The sequence below is a fragment of the Jaculus jaculus genome, chromosome 1, assembly GCF_020740685.1.
Source record: "Jaculus jaculus isolate mJacJac1 chromosome 1, mJacJac1.mat.Y.cur, whole genome shotgun sequence".
NCBI classification, from domain to species: domain Eukaryota; kingdom Metazoa; phylum Chordata; class Mammalia; order Rodentia; family Dipodidae; genus Jaculus; species Jaculus jaculus.
Window position 1 is genome coordinate 42947920 of NC_059102.1, and position 12952 is coordinate 42960871.

Sequence of the window (12952 nt, forward strand, 5' to 3'; positions counted from 1 at the left end):
GTAAATCTGTTTTTAGCTGTCTCAGGAACCTCCACACTGATTTCCACAATGGCTGTACCAGTTTATATTCCCTCCAACAGTGTAGAAGGTTCCTCTTTTTCCACATCCTCACCAGCATATATTGTCATTTGTTTTCTTTTTCCTCCTGAAAACTTTTATTTTGTTTTTGATGATGCTTTGCCCATAATTTACTGACTTAATGACACCAATTTATTTAGGACAATTAGGAACAAAACCAAATTGCATTCTTCTTGGGTCTAATTGGCTGATAAATCACATTTTGCTGGTGACTTTGTCATTTAACCTGTAACAAAAACTTGTAAGCTGCATTGATTAATCCCCAGGAGACCAGAGACTGATGGTAATTCAGAAGAGCACCTCTGAAAAGATTTGCCAGCTTCCTGTCCTGCCAGATGGTTTTTAAAACCTTGGAGGGCTGAAATTCCCCGCCAATCTGAGACTGCAGTCAACCTTTCACAACATTAATTGCAAAAAAAAAAAAAAACAAAAATCACAACATGGCACCCAAAAGACCTCCGCAAATAAAGTCATTGACCAGGTGAGCACTATGCGTTGTCGCCATAGGCTGATGCTCCTTAACAGGTCCTCGAAGGCCAAAGAAAAAGGCATTGCTAAATCCATTTGGGGAAAAGAATGGGCACCAAACCTCAATAATACTGCCCAATCCCATGACATTTCAGTGCCTGGAAAGCCTGATGCTTGTGAATTTGTCATGATGCTTATGATCTTTTTTTTTTTTTTTTTTTTTTTTGATGCTTATGATCTTGAAGCAACGTCTGAGCTCTTTCCAATGGAGTGAAAATGGCTTCAGTTGTCCCTGCAAGTCTTGCTGCCACACCACAGGTTATAGGCTCAGGAGCACTGGCACGCTACTGGAAAGGACAAGATAAACCTCATGCAGACCCAACATAAAAACATAAGGCTGCTAAGAAGAATGTGTATTCTATAGCATTTGTATGAAATATTCTGTAGATATCTGTTAGGTCCATTTGTTCTATGACCTCATTTACTCTATATACTTCTCTGTTTATTTTTTTGCTGGGATACCTGTCAATTGATGAGAGTGGGATATTGAAGTCACCCACTACAACTGTGTTTGGTGTTACCTCTGACCTTAATTCTAGTAACGTTTTGTGGTTGTTGTTATTGTTTTTATGAAATTGGGAGCCCCCATGTTAGGTGCATATATGTTTAGGAATGCAGTGTTCTCCTGTTGGGGTGTTCCTTTAATCAATATAAAGTGACCTTCCTCATCTTTCCTAACTAATGTTAGTTTGAAGTCTACCTTGTCAGATATTAACATCTGCTTGTTTTTTAGGCCCATTTGCTTGAAATACTATTTTCCATTCTTTCACGCTAAGATAGTGTCTGTCTTTTACAGAAATGTGAGTTTCTTGGAGGCAACTTGGTGAATTGATTTTTCTCTCGAATTGCTTTCAATATAGTTTCATTGATTTGTGTGTTTTGTGGTTTAATCATAACATGATGGTGAGAGGTTCTTTCCTGATTTTGTCTGTTTGGCATTCTAAAAGCTTCCTGTATCTGTATTAGTATCACTTTCCCTGTTTAGGGGAAATTTTCTTCTGTAATTTTGTGGAAAATACCTACTATTCCTTTGGAATGAAATTCTTCTCCTTCTACTATACCCTGAATTCATATGTCATGAAATTCCCATTCATCCCTTCCTATTGTTTGTCTTTCTCTTTGTTGGACTGAACTAGATCTGCTACCTTGTCTTCTAGTCTAGATATTCTGTCCTCTCCTTGATCCATTCTACTGACAAAGGTACATCAACCAAATATAACACATAACCTGCCCAGACACTGAAGGTGAGATTAGCACTTCCAGTGTAGGTTTATGTACCCGGCTTTGTGTAAATAGGCCCTATTACTCTGGGGATGGCTTCCAACCTCACCAATGCTGAGTGCTCACATCAATCCTCTCTGCTGGGCTGTGGACTGTTAGGCTGCTTGGGTCACTAGATCTGGTGTTCTGATTGGCTGTGCTGGATGCTGTGTGGCCTGGGGTTGAATGAGTTCTCTGGTGGTTTTCAGCACTGGTGGTTGGGGGATGGGAGGCTGTGCAGAATGCCTGGAGCTGTACCAGAGCTGCTTAACTGTGATCTCCTTCAGCGGCTGCTCACCTGGTCCCTGCCGTGTTCTCCTTCAAGGTTTCTTATTTTGAGAGGAAGCTAGTGTGAGTGTGAGTTGGAACAAGCGTCTGGAGTTCAAATGCAGTGGCTGAGGCCTTGCCATGCCAGTTCTCTCTCTCTCTCTCTCTCTCTCTGTATCTCTCTGCCTCTCTCTTGCTCTTAAAGGAACCCCACGCTCTGCCCAGATATGGTGACACCCCAAATCACTCACGAGAAGCGGTCTTGATGCAAACTGCAAGAGGATTTTATTCCAAGCGCGCTGGGGCCCACAGTCGTACACCGCACAGGGGTAGAGGACTGCAGAGCCCCGAATGCAGGAATGGGACAGTTTTTATAGGGTTTCTAACAAAGCCTGTGCATTAGACCAATCATTTTTTTAACATCAGGAGCCCGCAGGGTGAGAGCCAGTCAGTTTGTGCCACTCCATAGTTTCTAAGCCAATTAGTTTAATTTGTTCAAGCCCCTCGTGGACCAATCAGTCTCCTATGACCTTGGTGGTCAGCATTTGCGCAGGTCCTTGGGTGGGGGTAGCAGAGTGTGGTATCAGTCTCCTATGACCTTGGTGGTCTGAGGCAGGCTGCTATGGCTTATGGTGCAGGCTACTAAGGCTTACGGTGTGGGCTATTAAGGCTTATGGTGCAGGCTATTTACAGAAACCAAATAAGTGGTTCACTTCATTACTCATTTCCCATCCTTGAGGGCTATCTCATGCCCTTTTTACCTAGTTTTATATTAGGAGCGGGCTCTGATATAATGAGAAGAGGGATTCTTTACTTGCTTCCAACAGAGAGTAAAGCCTGGAGTTTGAGGTGTGCAGGGGCCCGCTTAAGCTCCCTTTGGAGCGTGATAGTATTTCTGGGCTTCTGAATTCTTGGGCCTTTCACTCTCTCTAAAAATAACAAAATAAAATAAACAAACAAACAAAAAAAGAATGATGGCAAGACCTCCTTGCCTTGTGCCGTGCAGCTCCCCCTGCCTGACCTCATCTACTGCTCTGATCTCTCCACCTCCTGCAAGGACACCTGTGATTCTGCCATGGAGCAGATCTACTCCGTGTGGCTGCCCTGTCTCCTGGGGGTCTTCACATGGGCCAGGCTTACTTCATCTCAGGGTTTCTGCTTCTGCTCCGCCTTTTGCTCTAACGCCTGGTGTTTGCTTAGCTCACTCCTTCCAAACTCATCTTTGGTGGACATGAAGTCCATCATGGTAGCCTCAGTGTGATGCTTCTTCCTCCACTGCTTTGTTTTTGTCCCTTAATACTTACCACTTTTGGACACACTGGAGACCTCACTTACTTCTCTCATTTATTATGTCTTCACTTGTAGGATGCAGGTGATGAAGATATAATTTTTTTCTGTTTCATTCATTGATAATATACCTGGGTGCCTACAGTTATGCCTGTCCAATAAATACCTGCTGGGTGGGTGAATGTGTAAATAAATGAAGAAATATACAGATGAGAGAGGAGAAGAATGTGTTCAAATAGATTGTGCTAAAAAGGAAGAAATAGGCATGTCAGAAAGGACAATTCAAGTACTCATTGGTGACTGAATCTTTAGCAAAATGTGTTATGACATGCAATGGAATATTATACAGCCTTAAAATGGAAGGGTGTCCTCTCAAATGCTCAAGAGAAAGAACTTTGAGGATATCTGCTCAGTGAAACAAATGGTCACTAAAGACCAATCCTGTATCTTCCCACTTATATGAGGCATCTAAAGCTGTCACAGAACTAAGAAGGATGTGGCTGCCAGAGGCAGGGAAGCACAGAAAGAGGATATAGAAGGATGCCTAAAAGATGACCCTGGATTCACTCCCCAGTACCACAAAAAAAGAAAAAAGAAAAAAAAAACTCTGGAAAGCCTGTTGCAAAGCTATGAATATACCTAACACTCTCAACTGTACATGTCAAAATGGTTGAGATGATTTTTTAAAATTATTTTTTAAAGTTTTATTTATTTGAAAGAGAGAGAGAATAGGCACATTAGGGCTTCCAGCCTCTGCAAACAAACTCCAGACACATGTGCCACCTTGTGTGTCTGGCTTGTGTGGGTCCTAGGGAACTAAACCTGGGTCCTTTGGCTTTGCAGGCAAACGCCATAAGTGCTAAGCCATCTCTCCAGCCCTGAGATGATTTTCTCAATGCCCAGAAGGCTTAGAAGAAAAGGAGAGTATTTAAGGAAGATAGGCCTCTGGGCTTGAAAACTGCGGAATGGCTCCCACTTGCATACTACAGGAATTTACACCAAGACACATGCACAGAAGTTGGTAGAAATGGGGATCCCTAATGTGAAGAGAGTGGGTGACCTGAGAAGCCAGTGTACCTGCAGAGGTGAATGAGGGGGAGCCTGAGGAGAGGGCCACCGTGGAGAGTGGGTCCTTGGTGCCTCCTGGCTCCAGCAGCTGACAGGTAGGTACAAGGTACATGCTCAATAAATATTTGTTCAATAAAGTATCTTGACATAGAAGCACAGAGCTTTGGAAGTAATGGACAACAAGTAAATATTTAATCCTTATATCACAGTTTGTCTTTAAAAGGCTATCTAAAATACGATAGTTAAAAGTTGTGTTGATATTACTACAACATTAGGAAATCTTTCAAGATATTCAATTAGGTAAAAACCACAGCATCAGACCCAGGTGTGGTGGCACATGCCTTTAATTCCAGCACTCAGGAGGCAGAGGTAGGAGGATTGCTTTGAGTTCGAGGCCACCCTGAGACTACATAGTTAATTCCAGGTCAGTCTGGGCCAGAGAGAGAGAGACTGCCTTGAAAAACCAAAAAAAAAAAAAAAAAAAAAAGGCACTTAGCATTGGGGGCTAGAGAGATGGCTCAGTGGCTAAGGTACTTACCTGCAAAGCCTACCTAGGATTTTTTTCCCCAGTGCCCACATAAGCCAGATGCACAAGGTAGCACATGTGTCTGGAAATCATTTGTAGTGGCCACAGGCCCTAGAACACCCATTCTCTCTTTCTTTCTTTCTTTCTTTCTTTCTTTCTTTCTTTCTTTCTTTCTTTCTTTCTTTCTTTCTTTTTTGTTCCCTTTTTGGTTTTACAAGGTAGGATCTTGCTGTAACCCAGAGCTGACTATGTAATCTCAGGTGGCCTCGAATTCATGGCAATCCTCCTACCTTTGCCTCCTGAGTGCTGGGATTAAAGGTATGTGCCACCATACCTGGCTCCATTCTCTCTCTCTCTTTTTAAAGATTTATTATTTTTATTTTTTATTAAAATATTTTTTAAATTTTTATTTATTTGAGAGAGAGAGAGAATGGGCACATTAGGTCTTCCAGCCTCTGCAAACAAACTCCAGACACATGTGCCACCTTGTATGTCTGGCTTATGTGGGTCCTAGGGAATTAAACCTGGGTCCTTTGGCTTTGCAGGCAAACGCCGTAAGTGCTAAGCCATCTCTCCAGCCCTGAGATATTTTCTTAATGCCCAGAAGGCTTAGAAGAAAAGGAGAGAGAGGGGGAATGGGCACCCCAGGGCCTCTAGTTACTGAAAACAATCTCCAGAGCATACACCACCATGGGCATCTGGCTTACATGGGACCTGTAGAATTGAACCTGAGTCCTTAGGCCTCATAGGCATGCACCTTAACTGCTAAGCCATCTCTCCAGCCCTCCATTCTCTCTTTCTATTTGCCTCTTTCTCTCTCTACCTCTGCCTCTTTCAAATAATAAATAAAATATTTTTTAAAACAATTGCATTATGATTTTTCAGGAGATCTACAATAATGTGCATTGTTAAAGTAGAGGGGTGTGTGTGTGTGTGTGTGTGTGTGTGTGTGTGGTTTTTCAAGGTAGGGCCTCACTCTAGCCCAAGTTGACCTGGAATTCACTGTGGAGTCTCAGGGTGGCCTTGAACTCACAGTGATTCTCCTATGTCTGCCTCCTGAGTGCTGGGATTAAAGTAGAGGTTTTAAAAATAATTTTTACTTATTTACTTGCAAGCAGAAAGAGATAGAAGAGAGAGAGAGAGAATGGGTATTCCAGGAACTTTACATGCTGCAAACAAACTCCAGGTGAATGTGACACTGTGTATCTGGCTTTACATGAGTACTGGGGAATCAAACCCTGGGTCCTTCAGCTTTGCAGACAAGAGCCTTAACCACTGAGCCATTTCTCTAGCCCTTAAGTAGCACTTTTAAAAGAAACACTCTTCAGAAAACTCAATTTCTGTTCTGATTTTTCAATAAATCTGTGTTGTCTCAATAAGTGATGTTCCTACCATTCTTGAAGGACTTTTTAAAAAAATACTTTATTTTTATTTATTTATTTGAGAGAGAGAGAGAAACAGAGAGAGGGGGGGAGAGATAATGGGTACGCCAGTGCCTCTGGCCATTCCAAACGAACTCCAGACTTAGTGCCACCTTGTGCATCTGGCTTATGTGAATCCTGGGGAATTGAATCTGGGTCCTTTGGCTTTTTAGGCAAGTGCCTTAACTGCTAAGCCATCTCTCCAGCCCCTAAAGAACTTTTTCAAAATATCATGGAGTACACTATAATTATGTACAACTTTATAATGTCAAATAAAATAAAGCATCAAAATCATGGGAATTTTAAATAATTTCATTCTGAATCTGACATAGCTCAGCGTACTTTTCTGTTATAGAATCAGAAGATGTGGCATTTCTGAGACTATTTAAATGTTCTTCCTGTCTCAACCCACCTGTGCCTGGAATAGACCATGGTTTTGTGCATGTCTGGGCTTTCATACATATGGCTTCCTTAGTCTAGAACTTCTTCCCTAAGCATGTGTTCTTGTCTGTGGCCTCACCTTCCTCATATACTTGAGAAGACAGCATGACTTGGAAGCATTTGCTAAGGAACAAATGCAACCAGTAGAGAGCTGGGCAGATGAGGAGAGCATTTTGTCACCTATTACCAGTCATCTTGGACGATGTTGGATGCTGCTGTTTTGTCTGATTCTCATTGTAATTCCTTAGTGCCGCTGTTTTGTTAGGTATTTATCTACCTTGCTAGACTGAGGTGCACCAAAACAAGGCATGTGCTTCAGATCCAAAGCACATCGCATGATATGAGGCAGGTAGTGGACAAGTGATGGACAATACCAGAATGGGGTCTAGAAAGATGGCTTAGCGGTTAAGGCACTTGCCTATGAAGTCTAAGGACATAGATTTGATTCCTTAGTACTCACGTAAGCCAGATGCACAAGGGGGTGCATGTATCTGGAATTCATTTGCAGTGTGGCCAGAGGCCCTGGCGTGACCATTCTCTATCTGCCACTTCCTCTCCCTCCCTCCCTCCCTCCATCCCTCTCTCTCTCTCTCTCTCTCTCACACACACAAATAAACAAATAAATATGTAAAATTTCTATATATATATATGAATGGAAGCCCTGAACAGGAATGACGAAGACTCCAGTGATGAAAACAATTTGAGGAGTGTTTACTGCTCAGTTAAATTGATACCTTTTTCTTAATTTGACAAGAAAATTCTGGATTCACTGTCATAGTAATTGTGATTCTTCTTCAGCTCTATGCACTTCTAGGCTGAAGAGACAACTCAAAATCCCTTCTATGACAGTATCCCTGGATACAAAACAAAAATCTTTGGTTTATTCATGGCCTTTTCATTGAAAAAATTCAAGCTGTCCTGTTGGCCTTTTCCCAAATGTGCATCTTAAACTTGCGCTGGCCAATACAGAACTAGATTTTGGCTCCACCTGGTGGCCAACTGAAAGTAGCTTATGCTATTATTCTACATTTTTTATTTGGTTGGTTGGTTGGTTTGTTTGTTTATTTTGAGGACTGAGGCTGGGGTAAAGTGACTTGGCATAAGCCTCAGCCCATGACTCTTTAAAAAATATTTTCTTTTTATTTATTTGTTTGAGAGAGAGAGAAATACAGAAATAGGCAGATAGAGAGAGAATGGGCCCACCAGGGATTCAAGCCATGCAAACAAACTCCAAATGCATGGGCCCCCTTGTGCATCTGGCTTACATGGGTCCTAGGGAGTCAAACCTGGGTCCTTTGGCTTTGAAGGCAAGCGCCTTAGCCACTAAGCCATCTCTCCAGCCCTTATTTTTATTTTTTGAAGCAGGGTCTTATGTATCCCAGGCTATCATGAACTCTCCATGAAGACCAGGCTTGCTGCAATCCTCCTGCTTCAGCCTCCTAAGTGTTAGGATTACAGGCATGTGTCATAGTTTTCACATGGCATGTCCTCAGAAAGCACTAAAAAACTTTCTTGTATTTTAAACTTTTATTTATTTATTTATATTTGAGAGAGAGAGAAAGAGGCAGATAGAATGAGAATGGGTGTCTCGGGTCTCTAACCACTGCAAATGAACTCCAGATGTATATGTCACCTTGTGCATCTGGCTTAAGTGAGTACTAGGGAATTGAACCTAGGTCCTTAGACTTCACAGGTAAGTGCTTTAACCATTAAGCCATCTCTCCAGCCCAGCTTTCTAGTATTTTTAACAACTGCTCAATGCATCATTTATCCTCGACTTTTGTAGGTTAGGTCTCTTCAGCAGAACTAGGAATTTGAGAACATGGTGGAAGATTTTTTTACCAGGCTACCAAAGATCCCCTTTCTCTCCCAGGACACTAAGGTCTCTACAGCCAAAATTCAGGGCACCTACTTCTTTGGGCCACTTGTTCCCTCTCATCCCAAGCAGGCCTTGAGGGCCACCCATGGTGAAGGCACCCCTTCTTCGCACACTTTCTTCTAAACAATCATTCTCTTTTCTCTCTTTTGAAATCAAAAACTACAGTTTCGGGCGTAAACTAGGAAATAGTTCTAAACCAACGGAAATGTTTTGCTTGAAATACTGAAGCCATTTGTTTATATTAAGAAACAGTTTGCATTCAAAGCCCATTATTGAAGAGAAACATGAATCATCAATCAAAAGGTGACTTTACAGATAAGAAATAAGCCCTGACCTAAACAATCATATTCAACCCGAACAGCCCTTCTTGGGAGTTTTTGCTGAGTCATTTTTCAGGAAGTGGCAGTCCAGAGAGATTTCTACAAGAGGAACAATCGGCCATATTTTCATATTAATAACCTCCAGTTGCTTTATTGTTCTCAAATCTTCTGTTAACAAGGATTTTCCTATTAGGTTAAAAAAAAAAAAGTCACTAATCAAAAGACAAAGCCCAGCCAAGCATGGTGGCACACACCTTTAATCCCAGCACTTGGGAGGCAGAGGTAGGCAGCTCTCCATGAGTTCAAGGCCACCCTAAGACTACATGGTGAATTCCAGGTCAGCCTGGGCTAGAGCAAGACCCTCCCTCAAAAAAAAAAAAAAAAAAAAGATAAAGCCCAATGGGATTTATTTTTATGTTTGGAAATTTTTTCTCCTGTAAGTGATATTGAATATAATTAAATAAGAGTTAGTTAATTATAAAACATACTTATTCACTGAGCATAATATGAGAAAATATTTTCCTTTTTCTTTTTTGTAGTGACCTTGCTCAAGCTAAATAAGTATTCTACCATGAACTACAACCCAAGCCTGAAAACACACACACACACACACACACACACACACACACACACACACATACACACACACATTTGCACACAGACATTAGATCCATTCCTTAAAGTAACTGTAAAATATCATCTTGGATTCAAATTTCCCTCAAGACAGCAGCAATGTTTCCACTTTGTGGTTTGAAGCTTTGTCTTCTTAGCGCCCTTTGTTTTTATTTTTGGCTTTGTTTGTTTAGTTGGTTTGGTTTAGACTTTTGAGACAGGTTCTTATGTAGCCTGGGCTAGCCTCAAACTTGCTATGTAGAGGAGGCTGTTCTTGAACTCCTGATCCTCCTGCCTCTTCCTCCCAGGTTTTGGGGATACAGATGTGCACCACTATACCAGGTCTTCAAGTTCTTTTACATGTCTCCCAGTCACGTTTCAGGTAAAGGACAATCAGTGTTGCCTCCTGGGATATACAAACTGTCCACAAGGGGCCCCTCGGGAAACTGCCCAGCAGGACCAGCGAGGACAGAGTGCTCCTGGAAGCTCCCAAGAGTACGTACTTGTTGGCCCCACCCATAGGCCCTGAACCTCTCTCTTTCCTTATGAATGAAGGGTTGTGACAAGGGGTTGAAATCACCTACCCATGAGATTTGTAGCAGGGGGTGGGGGATAAATTGTGAATGCATGATTGTGATTATGACTATTACTTTTTATTTCTTTTTTAAATTTATTTTGAGAGAGAAAGAGAGAATGGGTGCACCAGGGCCTTCAGCCATTGTGAATGAACCCCAGACATGTGCACCCCCTTGTGCGTATTTGTGACATTGCACACTTGTGCCACTGTGCATCTGGCTTACGTGGGACCTGGAGATTCAAACATGAGTTCTTAGACTTTGCAGGCAAGCACCTTAACCGCCAAGCCATCTCTCCAGCCCATGATTATTATTTCTATTAGTATAAGTAAGTATTGTGCTTTTTGTCTGACTGAGCCTTATTTCATAGGCACAGTGAAGCTTTCCTATAACAGTGTGTCTAGCTGTGGAGTTAGGCTCAAAGCAGGCTTGTTAAGTGGGCATGGTGAAACGCACCTGTAACCCCAGCACCCAGGAGGCTGAGGCAGGAGGAGTGAGAGTTTAAGAAGATAAGAATGTGACAGCCTGCCTCACAGGTGTGCATACACACTCTGTGTAGTGTAGTCATTCTCTCTCTAGTGCTAAGAGGGCCCGAGTGTCAATCCTGCCTCTGCTACTTGTTAGCTCCGTGACTCTGAGTACTGTCCCTGGTCTACAGCTTCCTTTTCCTCATAACAGACAAACTGCTGTCCCGTAACTCTGTTGAGAGATTTGGTAAACTAATGAAAATAAAGTCTTCAGAACAGTGCCAGGAAAAGCAATACACCACAGAAGCATTAGTCAGCTCTGTGTCACTGCTGAGTACCCATCACGTTCTATGGAGATAACATTAGCAGCGTTTTTATCTTTGGTCTGGTGAATAGACTCATTCCTCCATTTCTTCTCAAATGCATACATGTATGTGCGTTTTGAAGCTCAGTGGTCAGAAGTCTGAAACAAAGAGTGACTCATAAAAATGGTAAGAAACCACAATGCTCAGATACTTACTATAAATCTTTACTGTGGACTATTTGATATTTGATGTTTACTCATTCATCTTTTTCTTTTTCTTTTGTTTTGTTTTTGTTTTTGCTTATCAAACTACCCAGTAAGCACTTCTCTTAATATTCATACCCTTATATTAATGCTACTCTCACTTTTGGTAGAGAGTCTTCTCTCTTCAGATGGCAGTGACCTTGGGATGACTCAGAAGGTATCATGGTGCTGGAAAGAAGTGACTGGAGTACTGAGTAACATCTCAATCACACCTTCCAAGGCTCAGGGTCTAATGCGGAAGAGGTGGCGGAAAGAATGTAAAAGCCAAAGGAAAGGTAGGACTCCTTACAACGTGCTCCCTCCAGACATAAAATGGCCTGGATATCCTTGACCTCACAGTGCCTGACACTACCTACACAAGACCATCATAAGAGGAGGAAAAGGTCATGACATCAAAAAATAAAAATATAAATAAATAAATAAAATAAAAGAGAGACTGATTGAGATGGGGAGGTGATATGATGGAGAATGGAATTTCAAAGGGGAAAGTGGGGGGAGGGAGGGTATTACCATGGGATATTTTTTATAATCATGGAAGATGTTAAGAAAAATTGAGAAAAAAAAAGATAGGGTCTCGCTGTAGCTCAGGCTGACCTATGTAGTCTCAGGATAACCTGGAACTCACGGTGATCCTCCTCTCTCTGCCTCCTGAGGGCTGGGATTAAAGGCGTATGCCACAGCCAACTCATTCATCTTTAAAAAGCAAACATAGGGCTGGAAAGATTGCTCAGTGGTTAAAGGCACTCATCTGAGAAGCCTAACGACCCAAGTTCAATTCCCCAGAACCCACATAAACCAGATGCCCATGGTAGCACATGTGTCTGGAGTTCATTTGCAGTGGCTAGAGGCCCCGGCGCACCCATTTTCTCTCTCTCTCACACACACACACACATAAATAGACAAAAATAAAATATTGTTAAAATATAGAAAGCAACTGTGTACTTTAGAATCTATGGACATGATGCCTATAATCGCAGAACTCTGAAGGCTGAGGAAAGAGGAGCACCACAAGTTTAAGGTCAGCCTGGGATTTTTGGTGAACAACAACAAAAAAAAAACCCCAAAATCCTCTAGGTGCCAACTCTTTGAGAAGTCCAGTGGTCAGTAGAGAAATGTCTCCTTTATTCCTACTTGCCTGGAATGGTGGGTTAGATACCTACACTCTACACCAGGACAGCACTCAAACCTACTGGAAGAATCCATTTCTGGGCCTCAGAATCAGAATTTTAGCCCAGATATGCTGAACTCTAAGCTCTTAATTACTGTAAGACATTGCCTCCTTGGCTTATTGAAGAGTCCCAACCCAGGACATCCCTTTTTACCTGACTTCTAGAAACATTCCTTATACAACCCCATAGGCAACCACCTACTTGTTCTGTCCAGGCAGCTTGAATTTATTCTTGGGAGCAAAAGCTGCAAATCCTAGGAAATAATCTTAATTAAAAAAAAAAAAAATCTGTTTAAAGCCGGGTGTGGTGGCACACACCTTTAATCCCAGCACATGGGAGGCAGAGGTAGGAGGATCACTGCGAGTTTGAAGCCAGCCTGAGACCACACAGTGAATTCTAGATCAGCCTGGGCTAAAGTGAGACCCTACCTCAAAAAAAAAAAAATCTGATTAAATGTTCCTTTAGTGTTTCCGGGTGAGTTTGACA

At 42.1% G+C, this 12952-nt stretch overlaps 1 pseudogene; it reads right to left on the bottom strand.

Annotated features, from left to right (window-relative positions):
* Positions 1 to 295: 295 nt before the first annotated feature.
* LOC101608960 lies at positions 296 to 8842 on the bottom strand (annotated as a pseudogene).
* Between the last annotated feature and the right edge of the window lie 4110 nt (positions 8843 to 12952).